Raw genomic sequence first — 27,903 nt, forward strand, 5'->3', positions numbered from 1 at the left:
CACAAGTAGACTGGCGCAGATCAGGGGCTCGAAAAAGCTAATCTGCGAATAACTTCGACAGCTGACCTCTTCTTTCTTCTAAAAGCACCTTGGACACTCCAAAATGATAGAGTATCTAGAGGAGGAAGAGAGGAGGAGGAGAAGAGGCTCTAAAAATAAAAAAAATCTATAAGAAAATTGATCATGGGACATCCAAGAGAGGGGTCCCCTTTTTATAGACTAGAAATTAAGACTTTCCAAGAAAGGATGCCATGAATTAATGCCAAAACTTATTTTTGGCATCTCCAAAAATTTTAAAAAAATTATTAAAATGTAGAGAAAAAAGTTAGATTCTCACACACTAAAAGATTTCTTAAAACAAATAATAAAAAAAATAATATGGCTTCAACAATATACCATATATGAAGAATCTCTTTCCTAGTCTGCATCTTATCTCTAATTCGGATCGCATTCGAATTAGGCAAGAGATAATATTATGACTCATCAGCTATAGCTAACCACCCTTATTAGATTCTCTCTCATTATGCCAAAAATTACAACCCAAATCTAATTAGGCATGGAGAAATTGGCATGGATCCAGATGTGGCGCAAAAGATAAGGATAGAGTCCTAGTCTGACTTAGACTCTTCATTTCTAATTCAATTCTAATCCAAATCAAATTTTGATTGAAACTACTGATAGAAATGAATTTAATCCAATTAGAAATCTAAATATCTCATCAAATTCTTAATCCAATTAGAAATTAGCCAAGTCCAAAGTCTGATCGAATCAAGATCAAAATTTTTTTGTAATCGGGTTTGATCATATCAATCCCAATCTGAGTCAAACTGAATCTAATTCAATTAGAGTTATTCCAAAACTCTTTACTCAATCAAATTGAGTCTATTAGTAATCTAATTACTAATTAGTTCTTCATAAATGGTAAAGTCTCAATCTCAGTGGGACTCTCCCACAGAGTCCTAGTCCAAGTAGGACTCTTCACCAGAGTCACAGTCCAATTGGACACTTCAGCCATCAGATCTGATCAAATTTCTAATACGTGTGACCCTATAGATTCATACCTAAGTCGGTAGCATAAGAACAACTTTCTATACCAATCGATGTAACCATCTTGCAATGATGACCCAACGACTGGATGGGTCGAAGTGTTGCAAAGCAACCTTCTAAAATTTACTAGCGTATGGTTACCGTATAATTCATTCTTTTGACCTAAATGCTCAAGATAACCTAGGATTTAACTGTCAACCCTAATTAAGTTGACCACATTATATTTCAACCTTTCAAATCTATCTCATGGATTACTCTGGTCAAGATTTTGCTAAATTGAAATACACTGATGCATATCTCTTACCAATTCAGAGGGGTCAATTCCATCTTGACTCACACACCGACTTGATAAGTACTTGACTGTACGTAATATTCTTCTGTCACTAACTTAGAAACTTAGATAGTCCGATACTAAAGTACAGTGAGTTGCTTACAAGTCACCGTGGTAGTCTCAGATCGGAGAGATACTTATACCCATACCCTTCACAAGCTACTCTTGAAAGCAGAGTGCTCGGCACATGATCACGTTCGATGCAAATATACTCTTATATAATACAAATGTACTCTTATATCGCTATCGTCCTAGTAATAGCGTATTATTTGGTCACGAATAATTTTAAGGACTTAACGACAAATCCTCCTTTGTCGACTAATATATATAGTTCTAAGGACTTCATTACAACACAAGAGTTCAAAGATGGTCAATTTGTAATGAAAATACTAAATAATTTTTATTAATAAAAATTTATATATAGTTTACAAGATAAGCACAATCATCTAACGATTGACTTTGGGACACATTGCCCAACAACTCCCACTTGGACTAAAGTCAATTGGTATAGTATCATATACCCATCTTTGATTTGTGATCATCAAACTCTTTAATTCCAAGAGCTTTAGTAAATGGATCGACCAGGTTCTCCTTTCTATCGATCTTTTAAAGATCGACGTCACCTCGATCCACGATCTCCCAGATAAGGTGATAACGATGCAGAATATCTTTGATGCGCTGATGGGATCTCGACTTCTTGGCTTGAGCAATAGTTCTAGTATTGTTGCAGTATAACAAGATAGGGCCATCAACAGAGGGTGCCACTCCGAGCTCACCGATGAACTTTCATAATGATACAGCTTCCTTCGCAGCATCGGATGTCGCGATATACTTTGCTTCACAAACAGAGTCTGTCATAGTATTTTGCTTGGAACTTTTTCAGCAGATTGCTCCACCATTTAGGGTAAAAATATAATCTGACACACTCTTACCATCATCATGGTCTGACTGAAAGCTGAGTCGGTGAACCCCATAAGTTTTAAGTCAGTTTCACCATATACAAACCACTGGTCCTTAGTATTTCTTAAATACTTAAGAATGGTCTTTACGACCTTCCAGTGATTTTTTTCCTGGATTACACTGCATCTACTCACTACCCCTAATGAGTATGCCACATCTGGTCTCGTGCATGTCATGGCTTACATAATAGAACCCACTGCCGAAGCATATGAAACTCTACTCATATGCTCTCTCTGTTGAGGAGTTGTCGGACAATCTCCTTTCAAAAGAGAAATTTTTTGGCCTATCGGAAGATAGTCTTTCTTGAAATTCTCCATGCTAAATCATTTCAGTATAGTATCTATGTACGTAGATTAGGAGAGCCCGAGTAGCCTCTTAGATCTATCCCTATAGATCTTCATCCCTAGGATGTAGGCTGCTTCTCCCAGATCCTTCATAGAGAATTATGACGACAGTCACACTTTTATTCTTTGTAATGCAGGGACATCATTCTCGATTAAGAGAATGTCATCCACATACAACATAAGAAATATAATTATCGAACCATTTGCCCACTTATATATGCAGGATTCCTCTCCATTCCTAATGAAACCATACATTCTGATCACCTAATCAAAACATATGTTCCAACTTTGAGATGCTTGCTTCAATCTATAAATGGATATCTGAAGCTTGCACAACTTGGACTTATCTGTGGATATGAACCCTTCAAGTTGTATAATATACATCTCTTCGTTCAGCTCTTCATTTAGGAAAGTTGTCTTCACATCCATTTTTCAGACTTCATAGTCCAGATATGCTGCTATCGCAAACATGATCCGAATGGATTTGAGTATTGCCATAGGACAAAACTTCTCATCATAGTCAATATCATAATACTAACAATAATCCTTGGCAATCAAATGGGCTTTATAGGTGTCCACCTTTCCATCTGCACCCCTCTTCCTCTTGAAGACCCACGTACACCCTATGAGCTTTACCCCTCCAGGTGGGTCAACTAATGTCCATACATCGTTGACCTTCATGGACTCCATTTTGGATCTCATGGCTTCAAGCCATTTATCAGAGTCAGATCTCTGTATTGCATCCATGTAGGTGATCGGATCCTCATCGTTCTCATCGAGTTCGATAGGATCCCCATCCCAAACCAAGAAACCTAAGTATCTGTCCGACTGATGCGGTACTCTATCAGATCATCTTAAGGATGTTTGTTCATTGGGCTCCAAATTTGATCTCATCAAACTTGGTTTAGATTCAATCATTGGTGTCGGTTCTTCTACCTGTCGAACTTTGTCAAGCTCCATTTTAGAGGCACTTATTCCTTCACTAAGGAATTTTTTTTCAAAAAATATGCCTTACTGCTGACAAACACCTTTTATTCAGCAAGTAGGTAAAAGTAATATCCCCTCATTTTCTTAGGGTACCTTACGAAATTATACTTATCGAACTTAGGACTGAGCTTGTCAGTTTGTAATCGTTTAACATAAGCTAGACACCCCTAGATCCTAAAGTAAGAGAGGTTCGGCCTACGTCTAGACCATATCTCATATGGTGTCTTACTAACTAACTTGCTCAAAATATTATTGAGCACAAGACAAACTGTTTCAAGTGTATATCTCCAAAAAAAGATCGACAGAGTTGCAAACCCCATCATGGACCAAACCATGTCTAACAAGATTCAATTCCTCCTTTCGGAGATGCCATTATGTTGTGGTGTCCTTGGAGGGGTCCATTGGGAGAGAATTTCATTCTCTCCTAGATATGTCAGAAATTCACTGAAAAGGTATTCACCTCCTTGATCAGATCGAAAAATTTTAATACTTTTTTCAGTTTATTTCTCTACTTCATTACGGAACCGTTTGAACATTTCAAATGATTCGGACTTATGTTTCATCAAGTAGACATACCCATACCTAGATAGGTCGTCTGTGAACATGATGAAGTAGCTATACCTTCCTCTGGCACATGTGCTCATGGGTCCACATACATCAGTATGTATCAGCCCAGCATATCACTGGTTCGTTCACCTTTTTTTAGTAAAAGATGACTTGGTCATCTTTCCAAGCAAATAAGACTCACAGGTAGGTAACGATTCATAATCATGTTTTTCAAGAATTTCTTCTTGAGCCAACCTGTTCATTCTGTTCTTGTTGATATGACCTAGCCTACAATGTCAAAGGTAGGCATCTGTGACATCATCTATTCTAGGATGTTTATTTGAAATGTACATTACATTAGGCCTAAATACAATATAGATACCATTGTTCAACTATCCACGTAAAATTATAACACCATTCAAAATGATATTACTAAAGTTTTTTTTATTGATATTTTATAATTTGAATTGACCAAAAGGCCTATAGAAATAATATTTAACAAAAACTAGAATAGTAATGACACTCATTAAGAACAATATACTGAGATTTGAATACAAGCTTGATGATTCCTAAAGCTAGAACTAAAACTGATCTTCCATCACTAATATTCAGAAATCTCTCACCTTCTCCAAATCTCCTAGTGACCTGAAGACCCTGCAACGAATTGCAAATATGAATAGGGCTTCTAGTATTCAATACCCAGGTCATTGTATCTATAAGAGAGAAGTTACAAGGTGTTATCACATAAGTTCTTTATCCAGCAACTATTGCTTCTTCTTCTTTGGCCTGTTTGGGTCAAAAGAAAGGATATACTGAGAACAATTTCTCTTCCAGTGACCCTGCTTCTTGCAAAAGAAGCACTCTGCTTGACTTTGAACTTGAGTTTTTGGGACTGACTCCCAGCACCAGGCACCTTCTTATTCTTCTTCTTTTTTCCTTTATTAAAAGGATGATGACTACCCAAAGAAGATCCTTCTACTAGATTTACTGTCTCCTTGTGGAGCTGGTGATCTTTCTCAAAAATCTGTAGCAACTCCAACAGATCGTGGTAGTTGACTATAGGCTTCATCATTCTGAAATGACAGAGGAACGGCAGGTAGGACTTGGGAAGAGAGTTCAGGATCGCATCTTTTCTCAGCTGTTCATGCAAAGGTTAGCCGAGTTTACTCAATTTTTCAATATGCTCGATCATGTATAATACAAAATCAGTAATGGATGTACCTTCCCTCATTCGGGTATTGAAAATGGTGCAACTAGTCTTGTGCCACTCAACGTCGTCAAGAGTACCAAAAGAATCCCTCAACACTTGAAGCATTTTCTCTGGCTGAGCTTCTTCAAACTTTTGGCTGAACTCGTCGTTCATGGAGATCCGTACGATGCAACGAATCATGGTGCGATCTTGAGCCACTTCAAATAAGTATCTCAGATCGCTCCTCAGGCATTAGGAGCAGGCTCCTCAGGTGCCAAATCTATTATCACATAAAGGATCCGCTCGTGCTCCAGGACAATCTTTAATTTTTGATACTAATTATCAAAATTTAGTCCGATAAGCTTCTCACTATCCAACAGTGATCGGACTGACAAGTTTGAAGCCATATCTACACACACAAAGAAAGAACAAAACCTAATTAGTATATGAATTTATTAATCCTAAAGACTTAGACTTTAGTCTAAAGATCCTTCCACTATTTTATACGAATTGATAGCCTCTACCTCCAATTCGAGGAAGTACCTTAATTCCTGAGCGGGTACTAGAATCCACACAGACTACATATAGGCCCGAGGATGGCTCGATCAACCCATATGCACCTATGGATAGGTTCTCAATCAATTATTTCTCCAAATAACTTCTAGTATTTAATTTAGCTTTAGATTTCATTTCAGGAGACGATGGGCCTCCACTAAAAGTTTCGGTTAGGTCAAACCATTAACATGAACCTACTCAGTGATTCTACGTAATGAGTGATCAGGCCTGAGGATGGCTCAATCAACCCAACCATCATCAAATAGTTCATCAAAGTCATCATATGATGAATGATAATTCTATCATTCAGAGAGAACATCAGACGGATGGTGCCTACAATGTCAATCAGAAATAATGGACCCATTATCACTCACCTTAATAGAAAGCAATGATCTAGTTATCACCATAACCAGCTCATTTTAAGGACCTAATGATTTAGAGGATTTAATCGATTTAAAGAAAAGAGAAAAGAAGAAAAGATCAATCAGTAGACCATAATCCTCCCACTGACTTCACCAAGTCACTGAATTGGGTTAGGTCATGCTGATTGAACTGGCACCTAGATTAATCACACTGATCAACCTTAATGGCATGGGCTAACTCGAATCACTTAGCGATCTAATCAAAATCTAGTTCATCAAATTGGCTAGGTAAATAAGATCGATGGGAGGGTCTGCTAAGCTTGCCTTAGATACCATCAAAATGGTCAAGTAAGCCACTCCCAATTAAAAATCACCGGTCGAAATGCCAAACTTACTTTAGACACTAATTGATTAACTAATTTTGATTTAACCAACCTAATGGATTGGGTTCAACCACTGAGCCACAATCAAGGTCCATTTGATCTAATCAAAGATATGGACTTGACCATCTATAACTATTGTACTAGAGAAACCCTGATTAATCTAATTCAACATTTGGTTAGACTTAATCAATTTCTCTACATGGTCCATCAATTCTTTGATTCTAACCTTAGATCTAACCTAATTAAAAAGAAAGACCTGATTTGAGCTAACCCATGCCCCATATTTTATGCAATGCCATTAGATCTAAATCATAATTCTAGATCCAATAGCTTGATACTTAATTCTCAATTAAGTTTTGCATCAACATGGTTAAAGTTTCAAAAATAATTTTTCATGTAAACTTTTTATATCAAGTCATAAAATCTTTTAGATCAAATCTAAATTTTTTATGATTTTAGATCAAAATAATTTTGACTAAACAAGATTAGATGTAACTAACTATCTTCACAACTTGCATCACATACAACAACACCTAGGGTTCCAAGATCTAGGATTTTACAAGAAAGTAAGTTTTCTCTTTCCACTTTCTTCTTCATGGGACCTCACAGTGGCACCCCTACATGCCATAAAGAGCACCCCATTGAATGGAAAGAGAGGGTCATAAAATCTTACTTGCTTCTATGACCGGACGGCCTAGTGATTGTCCAATCTGAGTACTTTGCTACTTAGAATATCTAATCTAAATAAATAATAACTAGATCTGAAAATAAACTAATTTAGATCTAATTTAAATCATAAATAATCAGATATAATAATAAAAAACTAGATCTAAAGTCATATTAATTTATATCAAAACAATCTGGCTCTGATACCAGTTGAAGAAAATTTACGGTAGTGCAATACATGCAATTAAAAAAATTTATGCAGCAAAAATAATAGATTAAATAATTTAATATTAATTATATGTATAAGATCTAATCTTAGACTATCACATCAGGATCTTTAATATGAAAAATATATACTTTAGATCCAAAAATAAAAATCACATCGATCTCATCGATGCTAAAATTTTAAATCTAACATTAGATCTACCATAGGAATCAAAATAAGTTAGAGATCATTACCAAATAAATTTTGATCTTGATCTCCTCTGATCCAATGGTTAGAGAGAGTGTTCCTCAGATCACTCACAGTCACATGAAGTCATCTGACATCTATAAAAAAATTCATGCGAAGACTGACACAGATCAGGGGCTCGGAGATGCTAGTCTGCGAACAACTTCAACAGCTGACCCATTCCTTCTTCTACAAGCACCTTGGATATGCCAAAGTGATAGAAGATCTGGAAGAAGAAGAGAGGAGAAGGAGAAGAGGCTCTAAAAATAAAAAATCTACAAGAAAATTGATCATGGGACGTCCAAGAGAGGGGTCCCCTTTTTATAAACTAGGAATTAGGACTTTCCAAAAAAGGATGCCATGAATCAACACCAAAACCCCTTTTTTTTGGCAACCCCAAAAATTTTAGAAAAATTATTAAAATGTGGAGAAGAAATTTATAGTCTCACAAACTAAAAAAAATTTCAAAAAAAAAAAATAATAATGTAGCTCCAACAATATACCATATATGAAAAATCTCTTTCCTAGTCTGCATCTTATCTTTAATTCGGATCACATTCGAATTAAGCAAGAGATAATATTATGACTCATCAGCTATAGCTGACCACCCTTATTGGATTCTTTCTCATGATACCAAAAATCATAATCCAAATCTAATTATGCATGGAGAAATTGGCATGGATCCAGATGTGGCACAAAAGATAAAGATAGAGTCCTAGTCTGACTTGGACTCTTCATTTCTAATTCATTTCTTATCCAAATTAAATTTGGATTGAAACCACTGATAGAAATGAATCTAATCCAAATAAAAATTTAAATATCTCATCAAATTTTTAACCCAATAAAGAATTAGTCGAGTCCAAATCCTGATCGAATCAGGATCAAATTTCCCTTGTAATCGGATTTGATCATATCAATTCCAATCTGAGTCGAACTGAACTAATTCAACTAAACTTGTTCCAAAGCTCTTTATTCAATCAAATTGAGTCAATTAGTAATCTAATTACTAATTAATTCTACATAAATGGTAGAGTCCCAGTCTTAGTGGGACTCTCCCACAGAGTCCTAATCCAAGTAAGACTCTTCATCAGAGTCACAATCCAATTGGACTTTTCAGCCATCAGATCTGACTAAATCTTCTAATACGTGTGACCCCATAGGTTCGAATCTAAGTCGGTAGTATAAGAATAACTTTTTATTCCAATCGATGTAACCATCTAGCAATGGTGACCAGATGATCAGATGGGTCAAAGTGTTGCAAAGCAACCTTCTAGAACCTACTGGCGTATGGTTACCGTATAATTCATCCCTTTGACCCAAATACTCAAACTGACTTAGGATTTAACTGTCAACCCTAATTAAGTTGACCATATTATATTTCAACCTTTCAAATCCATCGCATAGATTATCCTGATCAAGACTTTGCTAAATTAAAATACACTGATGCATATCTCCTACCAATTCAGAGGAGTCAATTCCATCTTGACTCATACACCGACTTGATAAGTACTTGACTGCACCTAGTATCCTTCCATCACTAAGTTAGAAACTCAGATAGTCTGGTACTAAAGTACAGTGAGTTGCTTACAAGTCACCATGGTGATCTCAGATCAAAGGGACACTTATACCCATACCCTTCACAAGCTACTCTTGACAGCAGAGTACTCGGCACATGGTCACATTCGATGTGAATGTACTCCTACATTCCATCTGCATGCCATAATAGTATCTCCATACTCCTTGATTAAGAGGACAACCAACTCATATGACACACAACTATTGGAAAATGTGTCCCAAAAAGCCAATCGTCAAGCTGTTGACGGTTGAGCAACCAAGTATTGTAATTGATTTGTTAATAAATAAAATATATTTGATATTTTCATCATAAGCTTTCATCTTCTAATGAACTCCGTTATTATGATGAAGTCTTTAGGACTATTTAGATTCGATAAAGAGAGGATTTATCGATTAGTCCTTAAAACAGTTCACGACCAAATGATAGGCTGTTAATAAGGACGACAGCTTCTATCGAGCATAGGTCACTGTAGGCCATATGGATTGGTTGTCCTCTTAACCAAAGAGTATGAAGACACTGGTATGTCATACAGGTGAGATATACTGGTACATCATCATTGAACGTAACCAACTCCAGAGTATTCTACTATCGAGAATGTCTCTGATGGGATATAGGTATAAGTGTCCCTTAGACCTGAGATCGCCTCAATGACTTGCAAGCAACTCACTGTGCTTTGGTGCTGGACTAACTGAATTTCTAATTCAGAGATGGAAGGCTTCTGGGCACAATCAAGTACTTGCAAAGTTAGAGTGTGATCAAGATGGGATTGACCACTCCAAGAGTTGGAGAAGAATGAGTCACTGTATTTTAATTTAGCAAAACCTTGGCCAGGGTAATCCATCAGATGGATTTGATATTTTGAAATACAATGTGGACAACCTGATCAGAGTTGACAGTTGAACTCTGGGGTGTCCTATGATCATTTTGGTCAAGGAGATGAATTATATGAAAACTATATCCACATGGGTTCTAAGGATGTTGTTCTACACATTCGACCTATCCGGTCATCGGGTACCATTGCTAGATGGTCACTTTGATTGGTACAGGAATTTATTTTTGTACTATCAGCTTAGATTCGAACCTATGAGGTCACACACATTAGAGTTTATGATCCGATCGGATGGTTGATCAACGATTAAGAATCATTCTAGGGTTAAATGATCAATACGATTGACATTTAACCCAGTGCAAGTGTTGCAAGAGGATCGATTAGCAATTCAATTGCTAATTGGCTTAATTTGATTAAGCCAATGGAATGAGATTAAGTCTAATTAAATATAATTTAATTAGATTTAGTTTGGACTTGATTGGATCAAGTCCAATTGGTTTATTGGATAAGCCAAGTGCAAGGAAAAACTAGTCCTAGTTCAACTAGGACTTGGGTCAATCTAATTTCTAATTTGATTAGAAAATTAAATCAGATTTAAATCTAATTTAATCTGATTAAATTAGCTTTCTAATTGGGTTAAGACCTATTTTAATTAGGTTTATCTAATTTTGATTTGATTTGGTTTGAGAAACCAAATTAAAACAAGTCATAAGATAGAATCCTAGTAAGACTAGGATTCCACCTTGCGCCACATAAGCCTTCCCCATGCCCTCTCTCTTATTCAACACCAATCTCCTCATATTTTGTGTGACAAAAGCTCTCTCCCAGGTCTCTCCCACGTTCACAAAAGGTTTCCTCTCTTTTTTCTTACATGGAAGGTGGTTTGGATCAAATCAAAGAGGAATAAGTTTGGATTTCGAATTCTATGAGATAGAGTTTTAGAAATCCAAAACTCTTTCAATTTTGCACTGAATTTATCCAAATTTTTTTGAAATTTTTATGGCTTTTAGGGTACACATTGTGCATCCTTTTCTGGTGATCCATGCACAAAAATAAGGAGGAGGTGCTCAAGAGTTGGGCGCCCCTTATCTTGCCATGTTTGGATAAGCTTTGACTAGGTATTTGACCTAGACAAGGACTCTATCATATCTCTCTATATAAAATGAGTTTCTTCATAAAATTTTTGAAAAAGATATAGATTTGAGAGACCTTTAGACCATCCAAAAATTAGAGAGAAAGACCTTTGGGTCGTGGAGATATAAAAAATACAAGTTAGGATGTCTAGAGAGAGAAACGAGAAGAAGAAGAGGGTCTTCTTCTAGGGTTGTTTGTTTTCATATCTTTCCTGAGAGCATCTCAGATCTGAAACTCCTCCTCCTACTTTCCATCTTTGGAAGAGTCCAAATCAAGAAGAAGGAGGCACCTGATCAACCATCAAAGAAGGATTAGCGCAGTACTAGCATACTGTGCTGATTTCCTGAAGTAGAACTTCTGATCGAGATTTGTGGGCTCGTGTGGATGACTCCTAGAGGTCGGACGTATGTGCGGCTTGTAATATCATCCTCAAACCTAGATCAGTGAGGTTAGAACATCTAACTTGCAAGGTAATAAATCTGATCTATTGTATAATACATACATTAGATGTAGTATAGAAACATGTTGATATGATCAACATGTAGTTCATGCTGTATATATATATTTTAATTTTTGATTTAATGCTATGTAATAATCATGTAATAGGATCTTAGATCTAGAAATTCTCTAATTTTAAAAAATAAATTTTGATTTATTTTAGTCTTCCACTGTATGGTCTTGAAAAAGTTTCAAGATCTAATCCTGAAACCCTAGATCTGGTTCCTATAACAACGACCTACACTTGATATCACTATCATCCTAGTTGTTGGGTATAAAATACCCTCAGCCGAAGTTCTTAGCAGGATTGACCCTCCCAAGGCTCCTCCGACTTTCGACCGCAGACGGTATCTCCCCGGACTTCTCCAACAGCCAGATTCCCACAGTGCTGACTAAATTTCCCCGACGGACGAACTCCCACTACACCGCCCGAGCTCCTTCAACATGAGTTCCCCCAGTTATCTATTAAACCATCCTAAGCGCTCACCAAGCTCCGCCGCCAGCCGACTTTCTACGACTATCAGCTGCTCCCCGAATCCCTTCCAGACTTCTTCCAGCCAGGTTCAACTCCAATCCAAACTACCCCGGACTTCGCCAACGGCTGAACTTCTCCGATAGTATATTCCTACAACTACCAGATTTCAGCCCGGACTCCTACGGGAGCCGAATCTCATCCCCGAGCTCGACTGCGGAAAGGCTTCGCCCGGACTCTTACAGGAGTCAGGCTCCGCCCTCGACCCCGATTGCTGGTAAATTTCGTCCAGACTCCTAAGGGAGCCAGACTTCACCCCTGACTTTGACTGCAGGCAGACTCAGCCCAGACTCCTACGGGAGCCGAATCTCATCCCCGACCTCGACTGCGAAAAGGCTTCGCCCGGACTCTTACGGGAGCCGGGCTCCGTCCCCGACCTCGACTATGGAAAGGCTTCGCCCGGACTCTCATGGGAGCCGGGCTCCGCCCTCAACCCCATTTTTTGGTAAACTTCGTCTGGACTCCTAAGGGAGCCGGACATCATCCCTGACTTTGACTGTAGGTAGGCTCAGCCCGGACTCCTACGGGAGCCAGATCTCATCCCCGACCTCGACGTGGAAAGGCTTCGTCCGGACTCTTACGGGAGCCGGGCTCCGCCCTCGACCCCGATTGCTAGTAAACTTCATCCGGACTCCTAAGGGAGCCGGACTTCATCCCTGACTTTGACTGCAGATAGGCTCAGCCCAGACTCCTACGGGAGCCAGATCTCATCCCTGACCTCGACTGCGGAAAGGCTTCGCCCGGACTCCTACGGGAACCGGGCTTCATCCTCGACCCCGGTTGCTGGTAAATTTCGTCCGGACTCCTAAGGGAGCCGGACTTCACCCCTGACTTTGACTGCAGGTAGACTTTGCCCGAGCTCCTACGGGAGCCAGAACTCGTCTCCAGCTCCAACTGCAGGAAGACCCCGTCCGGACTCCTGTGGGAGCCGAACCTCGTCCCCGACTTCAATTGAAGGAAGACTCCATCCGAACTCCTGCAAGAGCCGGACTCCAAGCTCCTCTCGAACGGATGGCTGGCCATCTCTCTCCGCTAGACACCCCAGCCGAACTCCGGCCGATAGGCCTGGACCCCCTGGCAGGCCGCGGCAACAGCCACGACTCTGCTCCACCTCCTGCGACGGATTTCATGCGGCTCCATCGCTCCCTGGCAGGCCACGGCAACAGCCACGACTCTGCTCCACCTCCTGCGGCAGATTCCACGTGGCTCCATCACTCCCTGGCAAGCCATAATAATGGCCATAATCCTGCTCCACTTCCTGCGATGGATACCGCATGATTCTTTCATTCTCTGACAAGTCGCGACAACGGACGCCGCTCCGCTCCCCGTGGCAGACTCCACGTGGCATGCCCCAGTGATAACCATGGGTCCACTCCACTACTCTCCGCAACAAACTCCTCCTGACTCTGGGTAGCCCACTGCCAGACGGTTACAGACATCGCTATCAGTTTGTTGCCCCCTCTACCTATAAAAGGGGGACCCCAGATACGTTATTCTCTAAGCTCTCATTTCTACCTAGAAACTCTGCTAAAATTTTTGTTCGAGCACTCCATTCTTGTTGAGGCAGAGAACTGACTTGAGCATCGGAGGGTCTTGCCGGAGCAACCCCACCTCCAGTTTAGACTTCTTTTGCAGGTCCCGACGGCGACTGCGACTCCCTCAACTCCAGCTTCTCCGACGCAAGTGGATTTTCGCACCAACAGGATTGGCGCTAGAGGAAGGGCACTGTGCCTTCGCAGTACCCTTGTTCTTGAAGGAGCGCTCAACGGGACCGCCCCCGGGCATCTTTTTCGATGTCCTCTCTTCCTCCCCCCACTCGGTCTTTGCCCGATGCCTCCCCGCAAGGCGTCCACACGGCGATCCACTGCCTCCACGGCCAGATCTCAGGCTCCAGCCTCACCTCCAGTTTTCCAGCCTCCTCCTCCTCCTCCGACAACGGCGGTTGGTGTGGAGCAATTTGATCTGCTGGCGCAGCAGGTCAGAGGCCTCACTGAAGCTGTGCAGGCCAAGCAGCAACCGCAGGCATCAGTGCGCCTGGAAAGAGTATCACCGGAACACCAGAATCCGACAGAAGGGCGGGCCACTTGGGCCAGCCGCCCCATCTTTCCTGGGAAGATGAACCCAAGGGTGGAGAGCCCTCAGTCGGATCATGACTCCACCCCTGGAAGATCTCTACCCCCATTCTGCCAGAGGACCCTCGAGACCCATAGTCGAGAGGATTTTCTGGACCGGAGGCTCCAGGAGATGAACCGGCAGATCAAAGAACTCTGCCACGCTCCCCCCGCTTATGGTGAGTATATTTGCACTGACCCTCCCTTTTCTCAGATGATCATGCAGAAATCGATCCCGCCAAACTTCAAACTCCCCCAGTTCGAAAGCTACGATGGGACTTCGGACCCGGTTGATCATCTAGAGGCCTTTCGAATGATGATGCTGCTTCATGGCACACCCGACGCCATTCTATGCCGAGCCTTCCCATCTACCTTGAAGGGAGCGGTGAGAAATTGATACTCGATGTTGAAGTCGGGTACCATCTTTTCCTTCGATCAGATGAGCCACCAATTTGTGGCCCATTTTGTTAGCAGCCGGTGCCCCCAGAAGGGTTCGGAGTCCCTCATCAATATCAAGCAGAGGGAGGGAGAGTCCATTCGGGCCTACATCAACCGTTTCAATGTCGTAGTGCTGGAAGTCCGAAATTTGGACCAATCGGTAGCGATGGCCGCTCTGAAGGGCGGCCTTCAGAAGAATGACCTTTTGTTCTCCCTAGAGAAGAAGTACCCCAGAGATTTTGCTGATCTGTTGGCTCGGGCCGAAGGGTACGCCCGAGCGGAAGAAACCTTCAAAATGAAGGATGAGGAGACTGCGAGAGAGCGGCAGGCGGGAGACTCGAGTAAGCCCGCAGTTGAAAAAGGGCCAAGAGAAGCTCGGCCACATTCTCGAACTCCTTTCGGGCACAAGCGTGTCCATACTCCTCTCTGGGTACGTAGGCAGAGAAGTTCGGACCATAGAGTTCGGTGGGGTTCTCCACCGGGAAGATTCTGCAACTACGCCCCCCTCAATGCCTCAAAGACCCAAGTACTGATAGAGGTCAGGGAGTAGCTCCCTAGGCCAAAGAGGATGCGCACACACCCCGGGAAGTGCAACCCCAACAAGTTCTATCTCTACCATCGCGACCACGGCCATGACACGGAGGAATGCATCCAGCTCCGAGATGAGATCGAGGAGCTCATCCGATGAGGTCGACTCGATAGGTTCATTCGACACCGGTCTGAGGGTAGAGAAGATCGGCCAAGGGCCCTACCGCAACCTGAACCACCAAGAAGGGAGGAGCAGCCCGGAGATCAGCCTCCAATCGGGACCATCGACTCCATCACCGGAGGGCCTCAAGGAGGAGCAGACCTTCCACGACCATGGGACTCGAGAAACCTGTAAATGTACTACTCACGACTTTGCTTTGAATCAAAATTCCTTTCGACTTTGCATGCCTTTCCCTTTTGGCAGGGACTTGTTACGATTGGGGATAACCCCTTCAAACAATTAAAATAAGGTCATGTTAGGAACAGGAGGAGAACCTTGTCCTAACATGAGCAAAATGAAAGTCCGATTATTTTAAGATCGGATCGGGGGAGAGGCCCATATAATGGCCCTTGAGTGCCCCCATGGTCATGTTAGGAACAGGAGGAGAACCTCGTCCTAACATGAGCAAGATGAAAGTCTGATTATTTTAAGATCGGATCAGGGGAGAGGCCCATATAACGGCCCTTGAGTGCCCCCATGGTCATGTTAGGAACAGGAGGAGAACCTCATCCTAACATGAGCAAGATGAAAGTCCGATTATTTTAAGATCAGATCAGGGGAGAGGCCCATATAACGGCCCTTGAGTGCCCCCATGGTCATGTTAGGAACAGGAGGAGAACCTCGTCCTAACATGAGCAAGATGAAAGTCCGATTATTTTAAGATCAAATCGGGGGAGAGGCCCATATAACGGCCCTTGAGTGCCCCCATGGTCATGTTAGGGACAGGAGGAGAACCTCGCCCTAACATGAGCAAAGTCAAAGGCCCGGTTCTTTTAGACCGAATGGGGGGAGAGGCCCTACAATGCCCTTATGCGCCCCCACATCCATGTTAGGGACAGGAGGAGAACCTCACCCTAACGTGAGCAAAGTCAAAGGCCCAGTTCTTTTAGACCAGATGGGGGGAGGGCCCTACAACGCCCCTATGCACCCCCACAGCCATGTTAGGGACAGGAGGAGAACCTCGCCCTAATGTGAGCAAAGTCAAAGGCCCGGTTCTTTTAGACCAGATAGGGGGAGAGGCCCTACAACGCCCTTATGCACCCCCACAGTCATGTTAGGGATAGAAAGAGGACCTCGCCCTAATGTGAGCAAAGTCGAAGACCCGGTTCTTTTAGACCGGATGGGGGGAGAGGCCCTACAACGCCCTTATGTGCCCCCACAGCCATGTTAGGGACAGGAGGAGGACCTCGCCCTAACGTGAGCAAAGTTGAAGACCCAATTCTTTTAGACCGGATGGGGGAGAGGCCCTACAACACCCTAATGTGCCCCCACAGCCATGTTAGAAACAGGAGGAAACCTCGTCCTGACATGAGCAAAGTTGAAGACCCGGTTCTTTTAGATCGGATGGGGGGAGAGGCCCTCACAACGATCTTTATGTGCCCCCGTAGCCCCGTCGGGAACAGAAGGAGAACCTCATCCTAACCTGAGCTGAGATCGACTACGTCAAGGATAGAAGGAGGACCTCATCCTGACAATGACAAAAATTTGGTCACCCAACATGATCGGATAAAGAGAAAAGCCCCCTCAATGGCACCTCCACACCTCTATGCGACCCCGCGAAAAGCCAGGGGAGGACCCTCACTCGAAAAGAGGAGGAAAATTAAGAAGGAAAGCGATGAATTACACCGACAACGGACGAAAAATAAACCACACCAAAGACCTAGGGAACCTCGTCTCAACAAAGACGGGAAGTTCTTACCAAACATCCCCGGCCTCTAAGAAGGCTCTCAACACGAGTCAAGAAAATAACGACCCCTTCGAGGTAATGCGGAGTTCGGACCACCGAGCTCGAGCCTACGACCATGGATGATAAGAAAAGCAAATCAGCATGGCGATGATTGGGCACCCCCAAACGACATCGACGTCGGACAAGTCTTAAAGATAAAAGAAGTTCGGCGGACGATAATTTAATACAACACGTGGATGAGGTAACATAAAATTTTTTTTTCATTTCATTCACAAAATATACACTATAAAGCCCAGCAGGTTAAAGAAAGAAAAGCAAAACGACAAGAACAAGACAAAACAACAAAAGAAAAATATATACATGAGAAGACGGAAAGACAAAAAGAGCCGTAAGGGGGTCCAGCTTCCTCCGACCTCGAACTTTCGGCTTCGACCCTCGCCAAGAAATCCCTTAAACGCCCGACTTCTGCTTCCAATTCTCTTTCTCTCATTAATATCTCCATGTATCTTTGATGATATTGCTGGCTTTCGCTCTCCGCCTCTCGATGTCTTTTTCTCAGGACCTCGGATTCTACCTACGCGTCCTTGACGGCCTGCTGCTCGCATGCCAACTGGATCTTCAATTGCCGCAGCTCGGCCGTCTTCCTTCCAAGGGATTGGAGTTCGCTGGAATCCCAAGAGGAAGTGAGCTGAGCCCTGCCAGCCAGCTGCCCTTGAAGGCGGGCAACCTCATCGGTCGCCATCCGGAGCCTCCCCTTGTATTCATCCACCTGCTTGTGCCAGCCAGCCCGGTATGCATCGTAGCTCACCTCGGCATCCTGGAGCTGCTGCTGGAGGTCGGAGACCTTCTTCAACCACTCCCAGTCGCTGTCGGCCCGAGTCAAAAGTCGGGATGAGCTTCCCTCCAACTGGCCAATCCTCTCCCAGGCGACCGATAGCTCCACCCTGAGGGAACTGATTTTGGCGGCTTGAGCCCAAATTTGGTCGCTAGCACGCTTCTTGTGTGCCTCAAGCTCCTTCTCAAAGTTTGCCTTCCTCCGACTGTACTCCATGATCCCCTTCACGTGGAGATTTCGAAAGTAGGTGGCCTCCACGGTGGCTTCAGAATGACTCTCCCTCAACCTGCGAAGCTCGCCTTCCATCTTCTTCGACCTTTTTATTAAATGGAGGACTTCCTTCTTCAGCCGCTGGATTGTAGACTTCAGTGGAATCCCCTGAGGCAAGGGAAGCGCTTCGACGAGGCGCTGCCATCGGGAGGTCAACGCGTTAAAACGCAGCTCATTACAAAGAAGAAGAAAGAAAGAAAGAAAAAGAAGAGAAGAAAAGTCTCCCAAAAGGAGGAGACCAATTTTATTGACTAAACATTTCTTGAAGACAAAAGAAAGAAGAAAATTGGCAATAAAGGAAGAATACAAAGTTAGAGGTCTTGGACCTCTGGATCAACGGGGGGACTCGGCACCTCTGGGGGGTGGACTGCGGTGGCTGCAACGACGGTGGAGGGTCCGACTTCATCCTCGGATGCCTCATTCAAGAAGCTGAGGTCGAGCTCGGAGAATTTCACGATCATCTTCTCCTGGCAGAGCTCGAACCCTTTATTGAATGCGGCTTGGCCGAACTCAACCTTCAACCTCTTCATTTCGGTGGAAGTCTTGAACTCCTCCACCGCTTGACTCCTGGCCTCTGAGACTAGGGTTGGGATCTGTTCCGCCATGTTTGCAACCTCAGCCTCCGCCCTCCTCACCATCTCCTCCAGGTCGGCCTTCTGTTCTGCTGAGGTCTGTCTCTCTCTCTCAAGCGTCTCTCGGAGATCGGCCACCTCGAGGGCCATTTCCTTAAGGTGGACAGCCTCGGCCTGCTGACCTTCCACCGCCTTGTTTGTCGTCTCGATGTTGGCGAGGAGTTGATGCCCGAGCTGCAAGGGCAACAAGAGAGTCAAAATGGGGGTGGGAAGTTAAATAAATGAAGAAGCGAAAGAAAAAAGGAGGACGAATCCACTTACCTCGAGGAAGGCCCCCAGCGAGTCCCAGACTCGTTGTGTAGGATCAACGCAGATGATCCTCTGGACGACTTCGGGCAGTGAGCACCCATCTACCAGCTTTTTTATTAGATCCCTGTCACTAAAGGGATCATCCCCCTGCTCCTCTTCAGAGTCGCGAGACTCTTCAGTGGCAGCCCGGCGACTGCCGACCCTGCAGGCCAAGGTCTTCCTCCTCCCACCCCCTGGCACCTCCTCAGGATGGGTCTCTGAAGCGGGGACCTCGGTAGGAGAACTCAAACCCCTCGGGGAGGCCCGGACAGCGGGACACTCAGTGTCTGGAAGGACGTCGGTGGCTGAGGTCGCTCGGGCGGACGCAGCCGAACTCGTCCCCTCCGCTCTGGCCCTCTTCGTTGGCTCGGAGGCCACGGCGCCCTTTCTTTTGAGAGCCTTCAGGCCCCTGGCAAGCATCTGTGCTTGTTCAGCGTCCATACCTAAAAAAAAAAGAAAAATAAAAAAGAAAAGGAAGGCGTGAAAAAGAAGAAAAGAAAAAAAAAAGAAAAAGAAAGGGGAGAGATGAAATACTGGCGAGATCCAGGGGGCTCAGACCGATGTTGAACAGAAGCTGCTCCTTCAGGAGGTTAGGGAGAGAAAGAGTTGGATATTTGAGGAGTTTCTGGGAGGCTTGATGGTCGTCTCCCCCCAGGCTGGGCGCCCGACGGACGGAGTCCCTCAGGGAGCCCCAAGGGGGCAACTCTAGCCTCAAGGTCGGGCATCGAACATAAAGAAACTTCCCCTTTCAGTAATGGATAGAAGAAGGGGCACCCTTCAGTAACCCCTTCCTACCGAACTGAGGAGAGAAGTACCACCAATCCTTTACCGTGGGATGATGCTTGAAGGTGTAGAAGTGTCTAAACAAGGAAAGGGTGGGCTGGACTTCGACTACATGAGAGAGAGAGAGGAACCCTATCAAGAACCTAAAGGAGTTCGGTGCAACCGAAGCCAGAGAAATGTCCAGAAACTAAAAAATAGCAATGACAAAAGACGGCAAAGGAAGCCGGAGTCTGGCACGGAAGGCCTCCTGGTACAGGCAGAAGCAGCCGGAGGGAGGGGCACTAGCCCGATCGGACGGGCCAGGAAGTTCCAGTTCGTACTCCGGAGAAACCCCATACTGAACTCTTATCAGTTGGAGTTCGTCCGGAGTCAGAGAACAAGGAATGGCATCCGGTGCAAAAATCGGACGAGGTTCAGCTCTACCTACCGGTTCATCTACTGCCTGAGGACTCTGGGAGACCGAGACAGACGAACTCCTAGAGCCGCTAGAAGAAGAACCCCTGGAAGACATCTAGAATCACACGAAGACCACTTACAGAGGTGAAATCCCTAAAAATCGAGGAAAATCATGGACAAGGTCTCGGGGGACTGATGCGCAGAGCAAGAGGAAGAAAGATCGAACGGCAAAAGGAAGAATAAAAAGGAAAAGGAGTTTCGAGACTAACCTAGGCGATTCGGAGAAGTACGAAGGTGCAGAAATGGGGACGGCTCGAGGAACGCCTAAAGCGGGAAAGGGTGCCGAGAAAAATTGAAGTTCTCAGGAAGAAGAAGGGTGCCAGAATGAGACCGTCGGATAGAGCGGGACTCTTGAAGGAGGAGTGCGGGTTTAAATAGGCCCTGAGATCCGGCATAATGATGATTGTGAATCTCCTCTGGCCGGTCTCTTTTCGCCGCGTGTCCCACTCACCACAACGGGCGGTTAAAAAGTGGTAGATGGCTGACAGCGCCTTTATTGCACCTCACCTTGAGCACCGTTCCGCTGCAGGTTCCAAAAGAGCCTTTTCGGATCACCTCGATTTGAAAAGACTCCGGCGCACACGCATTAAATGCCAAAATATCTGAGGATGATCGTGCACGGACATCGAGGGAGCAACTTCGACTGTGATAATCTTTCTGTACTTTTTTCATTCAAAATTCGAACTCGAAAGTAGGGGGACTGGTGTTGGGTATAAAATACCCTTAGTCGAAGTTCTTAGCAGGATTGACCCTCCCAAGGCTCCTCCGACATTCGACCGCAGACGGTATCTCCCCGGACTTCTCCAACAGCCAGATTCCCATAGTGCTGACTGAATTCCCCCGACAAACGAACTCCCACTACACCGCCCGAGCTCCTTCAACATGAGTTCCCTCAGTTATCTATCAAACTGCCCTAAGCGCTCACCAAGCTCCGCCACCAGCCGACTTTCTACGACTATCAACTGCTCCCCGAATCCCTTCCAGACTTCTTCCAGCCAGGTTCAACTCCAATCCGAACTACCCTGGACTCTGCCAATGGCTGAACTTCTCTAACGGTATATTCCTACAACTACCAGATTTCAGCCCGGACTCCTACGGGAGCCGGATCTCATCCCCGACCTCGACTGCGGAAAGGCTTCGCCCGGACTCTTACGGGAGCCGGGCTCCGCCCTCGACCCCGATTGCTGGTAAATTTCGTCCGGACTCCTAAGGGAGCCAGACTTCACCCCTGACTTTGACTGCAGTCAGACTCAGCCCGGACTCCTATGGGAGCCGGATCTCGTCCCTGACCTCGATGCAGAAAGGCTTCGCCCGGACTCTTACGGGAGCCGGGCTCCGTCCCCGACCTCGACTGCGGAAAGGCTTCGCTCAGACTCTTATAGGAGCCGGGCTCCGCCCTCGACCTCGATTGCTGGTAAACTTCGTCCAAACTCCTAAGGAAGCCGGACTTCATCCCTGACTTTGACTGCAGGTAGGCTCAGTCCGGACTCCTATGGGAGTCGGATCTCGTCCCCGACCTCGACTGCGGAAAGGCTTCGCCCGGACTCTTACGGGAGCCGGGCTCCGCCCTTGACCCCAATTGCTGGTAAACTTCGTCCGGACTCCTAAGGGAGCCGGACTTCATCCCTGACTTTGACTGCAGGTAGGCTCAGCCCGGACTCCTACGGGAGCCGAATCTTGTCCCCGACCTCGACTGCGGAAAGGCTTCGCCCAGACTCCTATGGGAACCGGGCTCTGTCCTCGACCCCGATTGCTGGTAAATTTCGTCCAGACTCCTAAGGGAGCCGGACTTCACCCCTGACTTTGACTGCAGGTAGACTTCGCCCGAGCTCCTATGGGAGCCAGAACTCGTCTCCAGCTCCAACTGCGGGTGACCCCGTCCGGACTCCTGTGGGAGCCAGACCTCGTCCCCGACTTCAATTGAAGGAAGACTCCATCCGGACTCCTACAAGAGCCGGACTCCAAGCTTTTCTCGGATGGATGGCTGGCCACCTCTCTCCGCCAGACACCCCAGTCGAACTCCGATTGATAGGCCCGGACCCCCTGGCAGGCCGCGGTAACAGCCACGACTCTGCTCCACCTCCTGCGACGGATTTCACGCGGCTCCATCGCTCCCTGGCAGGCCACGGTAACAGCCACAACTCTGCTCCACCTCCTGCGGCGGATTCCACGTGGCTCCATCACTCCCTGGCAGGCCATAATAATGGCCACGATCCTGCTCCACTTCCTGCGATGGATACCGCGTGATTCTTCCATTCTCTGGCAAGTCGCGACAATGGACGCCGCTCCGCTCCCCGTGGCAGACTCTACGTGGCACGCCCCAGTGATAACCATAGGTCCACTCCACTACTCTCCGCAACAAACTCCTCCTGACTCTGGGTGGCCCACTGCCAGACGGTTACAGATATCGCTATCAGTTTGTTGCCCCCTCCGTCTATAAAAGGGGGACCCCAGATACGTTATTCTCTAAGCTCTCATTTCTACCTAGAAACTCTGCTAAAATTTTCGTTCGAGCACTCCATTCTTGTTGAGGCGGAGAACTGACTTGAGCGTCGGAGGGTCTTGCCGGAGCAACCCCACCTCCGGTTTAGACTTCTTTTGCAGGTCCCGGCGGCGACCGTGACTCCCTTGACTCCAGCTTCTCCGGCGCAAGCGGATTTTCGCACCAACACTAGTAATAGCATATCATTTGATCGTGAATAATTTTAAAGACTTAATGATAAATCCTCCTTTGTCGATTAATATATATAGTCCTAAAGACATCATTACAAAACAGGAGTTCAAAGATGATCAATTTATAATGAAAATACCAAATAATTTTTATTAATAAAAATTCATATACAGTTTACAAGAAGAGCACAATCGTCTAACGATTGGCTTTCGGACACATTTCCCAACAATGATACATAAGTATCTCTCAGGAGTACGAAAAATCCTACTTGACTTACAAGGTGGAGGAGATGCACAGATTGGCTCTAACTGATTCGGTTCCTCAGGTTTTGAAGCTCATGGCTCTTCAGAGACTTTCTCTTCGAGTCCAATCTATCTTTCTATGTCTCCATCTTAAGTAAACTATTTTTCAGGAAAGATGGCATTTCGACACATAATCATATTATGGCCTTCTGGAATATAAAAATAGTACCCTAATGACTCTTCAGTGTTGGGTTCTGATGATACAGCAGAATACAAATTTCAAAAATTTTTATATGTATTCAATAATTGAAAATAAAATTTAACATTTAAACTAGACTACTGGAATATAAAATCCTAAGAACCCCTTGATGATTACAATCAAATAAAATAGAATGTATAACAAGAAGGGTTTAGAAGCCATATACTAACATAAAGACCATGAATTGGTAATCTTGAGATCTTCACAAGACTCCAAAGTAGAAGCTCTCCAACGGTGATCCACACGGGATTGATCAGAGCCCTTCCCAATTTGACATGGTGCTGTAGCCTTCTTCGCAAGTTCGCTGTCGATCGTCCTTCACAAGAATGGGTTGTGCTACCACTTGTATGCTTTCGAGATCTCTACTAAGATCACTCTAAATATCTTTCCACAAATGATCTCACCACATAAAAATCAAATCAGATGTTCAACACTTGAACAATCTGACATTAGGACAAGCATCTCATGCTTTCCTTTTTCTTTCATCCCTTCCTTTCTATTTTTTTTTTCTCCCCCTTTTTCCTTATCTTTTTTTAGACTTTTTCCTCTCTTTTTCTTCTCATTCTCATGCCTAAACTCAGCCTCAAAAGGGATGTGGAACCAAGGTGTAGCACCCCCTTTAAATAGGTACCAAAGGGGCATTATCCATTTCCAAGTGACGCCAACTTTTGGCATCCCAACTTCTCCACACGGTGAAAATAAATCACCAAAACAAAATGGCATGTAAGGAAGTTTAGGAGTAGAAGGACTCTTCCTTCTCTAGTCCCATAATCCTAGGCATGTAAGAATTAAGAGTTTTGGGAGAAGAAATTCATTTGGCGCAAACACATCCCATGCAACATCCCATAGTTTTCCACAAAGATTAAATTCTTCTATATGGAAAGTAATGGGTATGGAAGAGCCTTCAAGTAGAAGGACTCCTCCACTTCTGTGCCAACAAATCTCCAGAAGCCATCAGATGGCACGTGGAGTAAAGGGAACGCGTGGAAATAAAAGGAAGGAATTAAGAGTCCAATATGAAATGGACTCTTCCATTTCATCACACAAAACATAAGGCGTCCCAATTAATTTTTGCATCGAGTTCCTTCCCAGAGAAGGACTCCTTCTCCTCTTCCATGCTCACACATCCCAAGGAACCATCTGATGGCGCACAAAATAATGGGACATGTGGAACATGGTAAGAAAATTAAGAGACTTTGTTAAGAAGGACTCTTCCTACTTAACGTCAAAAAGTTAAATGGGCGTGTCAAATATTTCGGTGTGTGATTTTGGCATGGAAAAGGTGGATTCCATATGAAACACTTTCATAAAATTTAGATCAGCCACCTAACAATTAGATGGTTCAAACCCATCACATTAGGTCAAGGCAACAAGTCAAGGGTTAGCACAAACACCTTGGCACTGAACCCAATTGGAAACTTGGGTTAATTTATGTGATAGAAATTCAATTAACCCATTAGATTTATAATAAATCCTAATACATTAGATCAAGATCAAATTTCTATTGTGTGTGACCTATTAGGCTCCAAATCTAGCCAGCAGTAGATCCAGACTCTCGATATAATCATAATCTGATAGATTAGATTAGCTCAAGTGTCCCAATCAACTAGGACTCTTCCTAATTAATTTTTGAATTAAACTTTTTTTAATTTTGATGAGTCTACAAGTCAAGATTGACATCTAACAATGTATCATGACTATCCGAAAGAGTTAAAATTTGATAAAAATACCAAACTTACCCTTTCATGGTGAGTTACCGTGCAATTCAATCCTTCGATTATACAACATCTCAGACAGGCCATGGGTATGAAAATATGTCAAGCCCAAATACCTATCCATATGTATCTCAATCTAATGATGATGACTCAATTGATGAACTAGTAGAAATATTTTCAATTGTTCATCCCTACTCTAGCCAGAGACTCTCAGAGTCATCATCCTATGAGATCACATAAGATGTTCTCTCCTCCTACAAGGAGTGATCGATTCCTTATTGACCACTCACAATCTTCATGTACACTTCACTATATCCAGAATATCCCACACACATCTCAAAGTGGTGGGCTAGAAAATAAATCAAAGTAAGGATCCATATACATAAGGTACCATGATGATCTCAGGTCAAAGAATCACATGCACCACTCTCACTGGAGAACCATCTATTGACATGCTATAAAGCTCCATCAGATGTTGTTCGTGCGGGTCAGTTCAGTGAACTCATTCTCTAATGAGCACCTATATCTTTGTATTAGTGTCACCACATAAGTGATTGTGAGATCAACCACCCTCTCCATCGAGCATACATAAGATGTACCAGTCTTATCGGTATCATCGATCTCCGACTCGATGATCCAATGATTGAAAATATTTTAGATTGAGACTATCAAAATTTTAGATCTCACTGGCATGATCTCATCATGGCCCTAAAAATTATTGTCCTAATCTATGGAGTTTATCATAATCATAAAAATATAATGCAGTAAATGATAAAATACAATACCTCATGAATAAAATAACTAATATCATGCAAATAAGTAGGAAGATAATACAGAAGTCCCTTCGCATCCCCATGTGATTAGCTTATAGGGCACTATTCTTTCAATCTCTCACTTGCACTAAAGCCAATCGCCCCTATACTTGAAGCCTATGCAATTAGGGTGGCGAACACACTGCTGCTACGTAAAGGCTTAGTGAACTGGTCCATTATGATATTCTTCATATTAACTCATGCAATCATGAATGAGGTGAAAGTGCCATAGGATGTGCATGGGTACCTTATGAGACCACACCCAACTTAGTGATGAACCCTTTCATCAGGTAACTTTCCTTAGTAATCTTCACTGACAGAAAATAACTAAGTCAAATATAGTTTGCTGTTTGAAACTCTTCCAATTCACTGCTCTTTTAGTATCTCTCAAGTACTTTGAGAATATTTTTCATAGTTTTCATAAGATCCTATCATGGATCTACCTAAAATCGATGATTATGCACAAAGCATAAATCACATTAGGCTTAGTACATTGAATATATGGGTAAGTAAACTCTTTTACACCCATTCATGTTGAACCCTTTCAACACAAAAATCATGTACCTAGACTGATACAAGCCCAGCATCCACTTACATCTATTACTATAAATGCCTAGTATATTGGATGCTTAACCCAAGTTTTTTCATAAAAATTTTTGTGATAAGCATATCATTAACTGAGTGCAATATCGGGACTATCTTCTCAATATACTGTATGTCATCCACATACATAACCAAGAAGTTAGTGGGACTCCCACTTGTCTTCTTGCACACACACATGGTTCTCTATATTTGATAAAGTCAAATATTTTGACTATCTCATCAAAAATAAAAGTACCATCTCCTCAATGCTTGCTTGAATCCATAAATGCATGTGCCCTCTCACTAGAGATGAACTCTCTAGATGGTATGTAGCAATAGCAAAAATCCAGATTGATATTCCTGTTAGCAACCTGTTGGGTCATACCCATAGGTGCTTCAATCATAGTCCATACTTGGTTGATGTATAGGGAGTTCAATTCGATTATCATGGTTTCAAGCTATCTGTCAGAGTCTCTACTCATGATGATTTTCAAATAAATCAAGAAAATATCATTCTCAATGATATATGGTGTATCATCATTCTCAATGACAAATCCATATTTAAATGGTACATTACACACTCGGATTGACCTTTGGTGAGAAGATGTGTTTCATGGTTGTGCCTCATCAATGAGCACATCTGATTGAGGATCAACTTGTGGACACTTCACAGATAGGATAGTTCATAGGTCTTGAACTTCTCAAGTTCAATTATCCTCCCACTAACCACTTCTTAGAAAAAAAAAATTCAAAAGGTGGCATACCTACTGACATAATGCCTTTTGTTTAATAAGATGGTAGAAATAGTATCACATACTACTCTTTAGGATAACCTATAAACATATATATAAACCTATTCTAGCACAAACTTATGTATATCAACTCTTTTCACATAAATTAGGCAACCTTCATCTTTGCCTTTTCCATATCTCACATGGAGTGCTAGTAATAGATTTTGATGATATCTAATTCAAAACATATGCA

The 27,903-nt window shown here is 43.5% G+C and overlaps 1 long non-coding RNA gene across 1 annotated transcript; it reads right to left on the reverse strand.

The window, feature by feature from the left end:
* Positions 1–4,812: 4,812 nt before the first annotated feature.
* Positions 4,813–7,977, reverse strand: LOC140854236 (uncharacterized). The gene is made up of 3 exons (XR_012137368.1): positions 7,830–7,977; positions 5,437–5,813; positions 4,813–5,353 (listed from the first exon to the last, which is right to left on the reverse strand). It is a non-coding gene; the product is annotated as an uncharacterized lncRNA (long non-coding RNA).
* Positions 7,978–27,903: the final 19,926 nt, after the last annotated feature.

This window comes from Elaeis guineensis, chromosome 16 (genome assembly GCF_000442705.2).
Source record: "Elaeis guineensis isolate ETL-2024a chromosome 16, EG11, whole genome shotgun sequence".
Taxonomy (NCBI): domain Eukaryota; kingdom Viridiplantae; phylum Streptophyta; class Magnoliopsida; order Arecales; family Arecaceae; genus Elaeis; species Elaeis guineensis.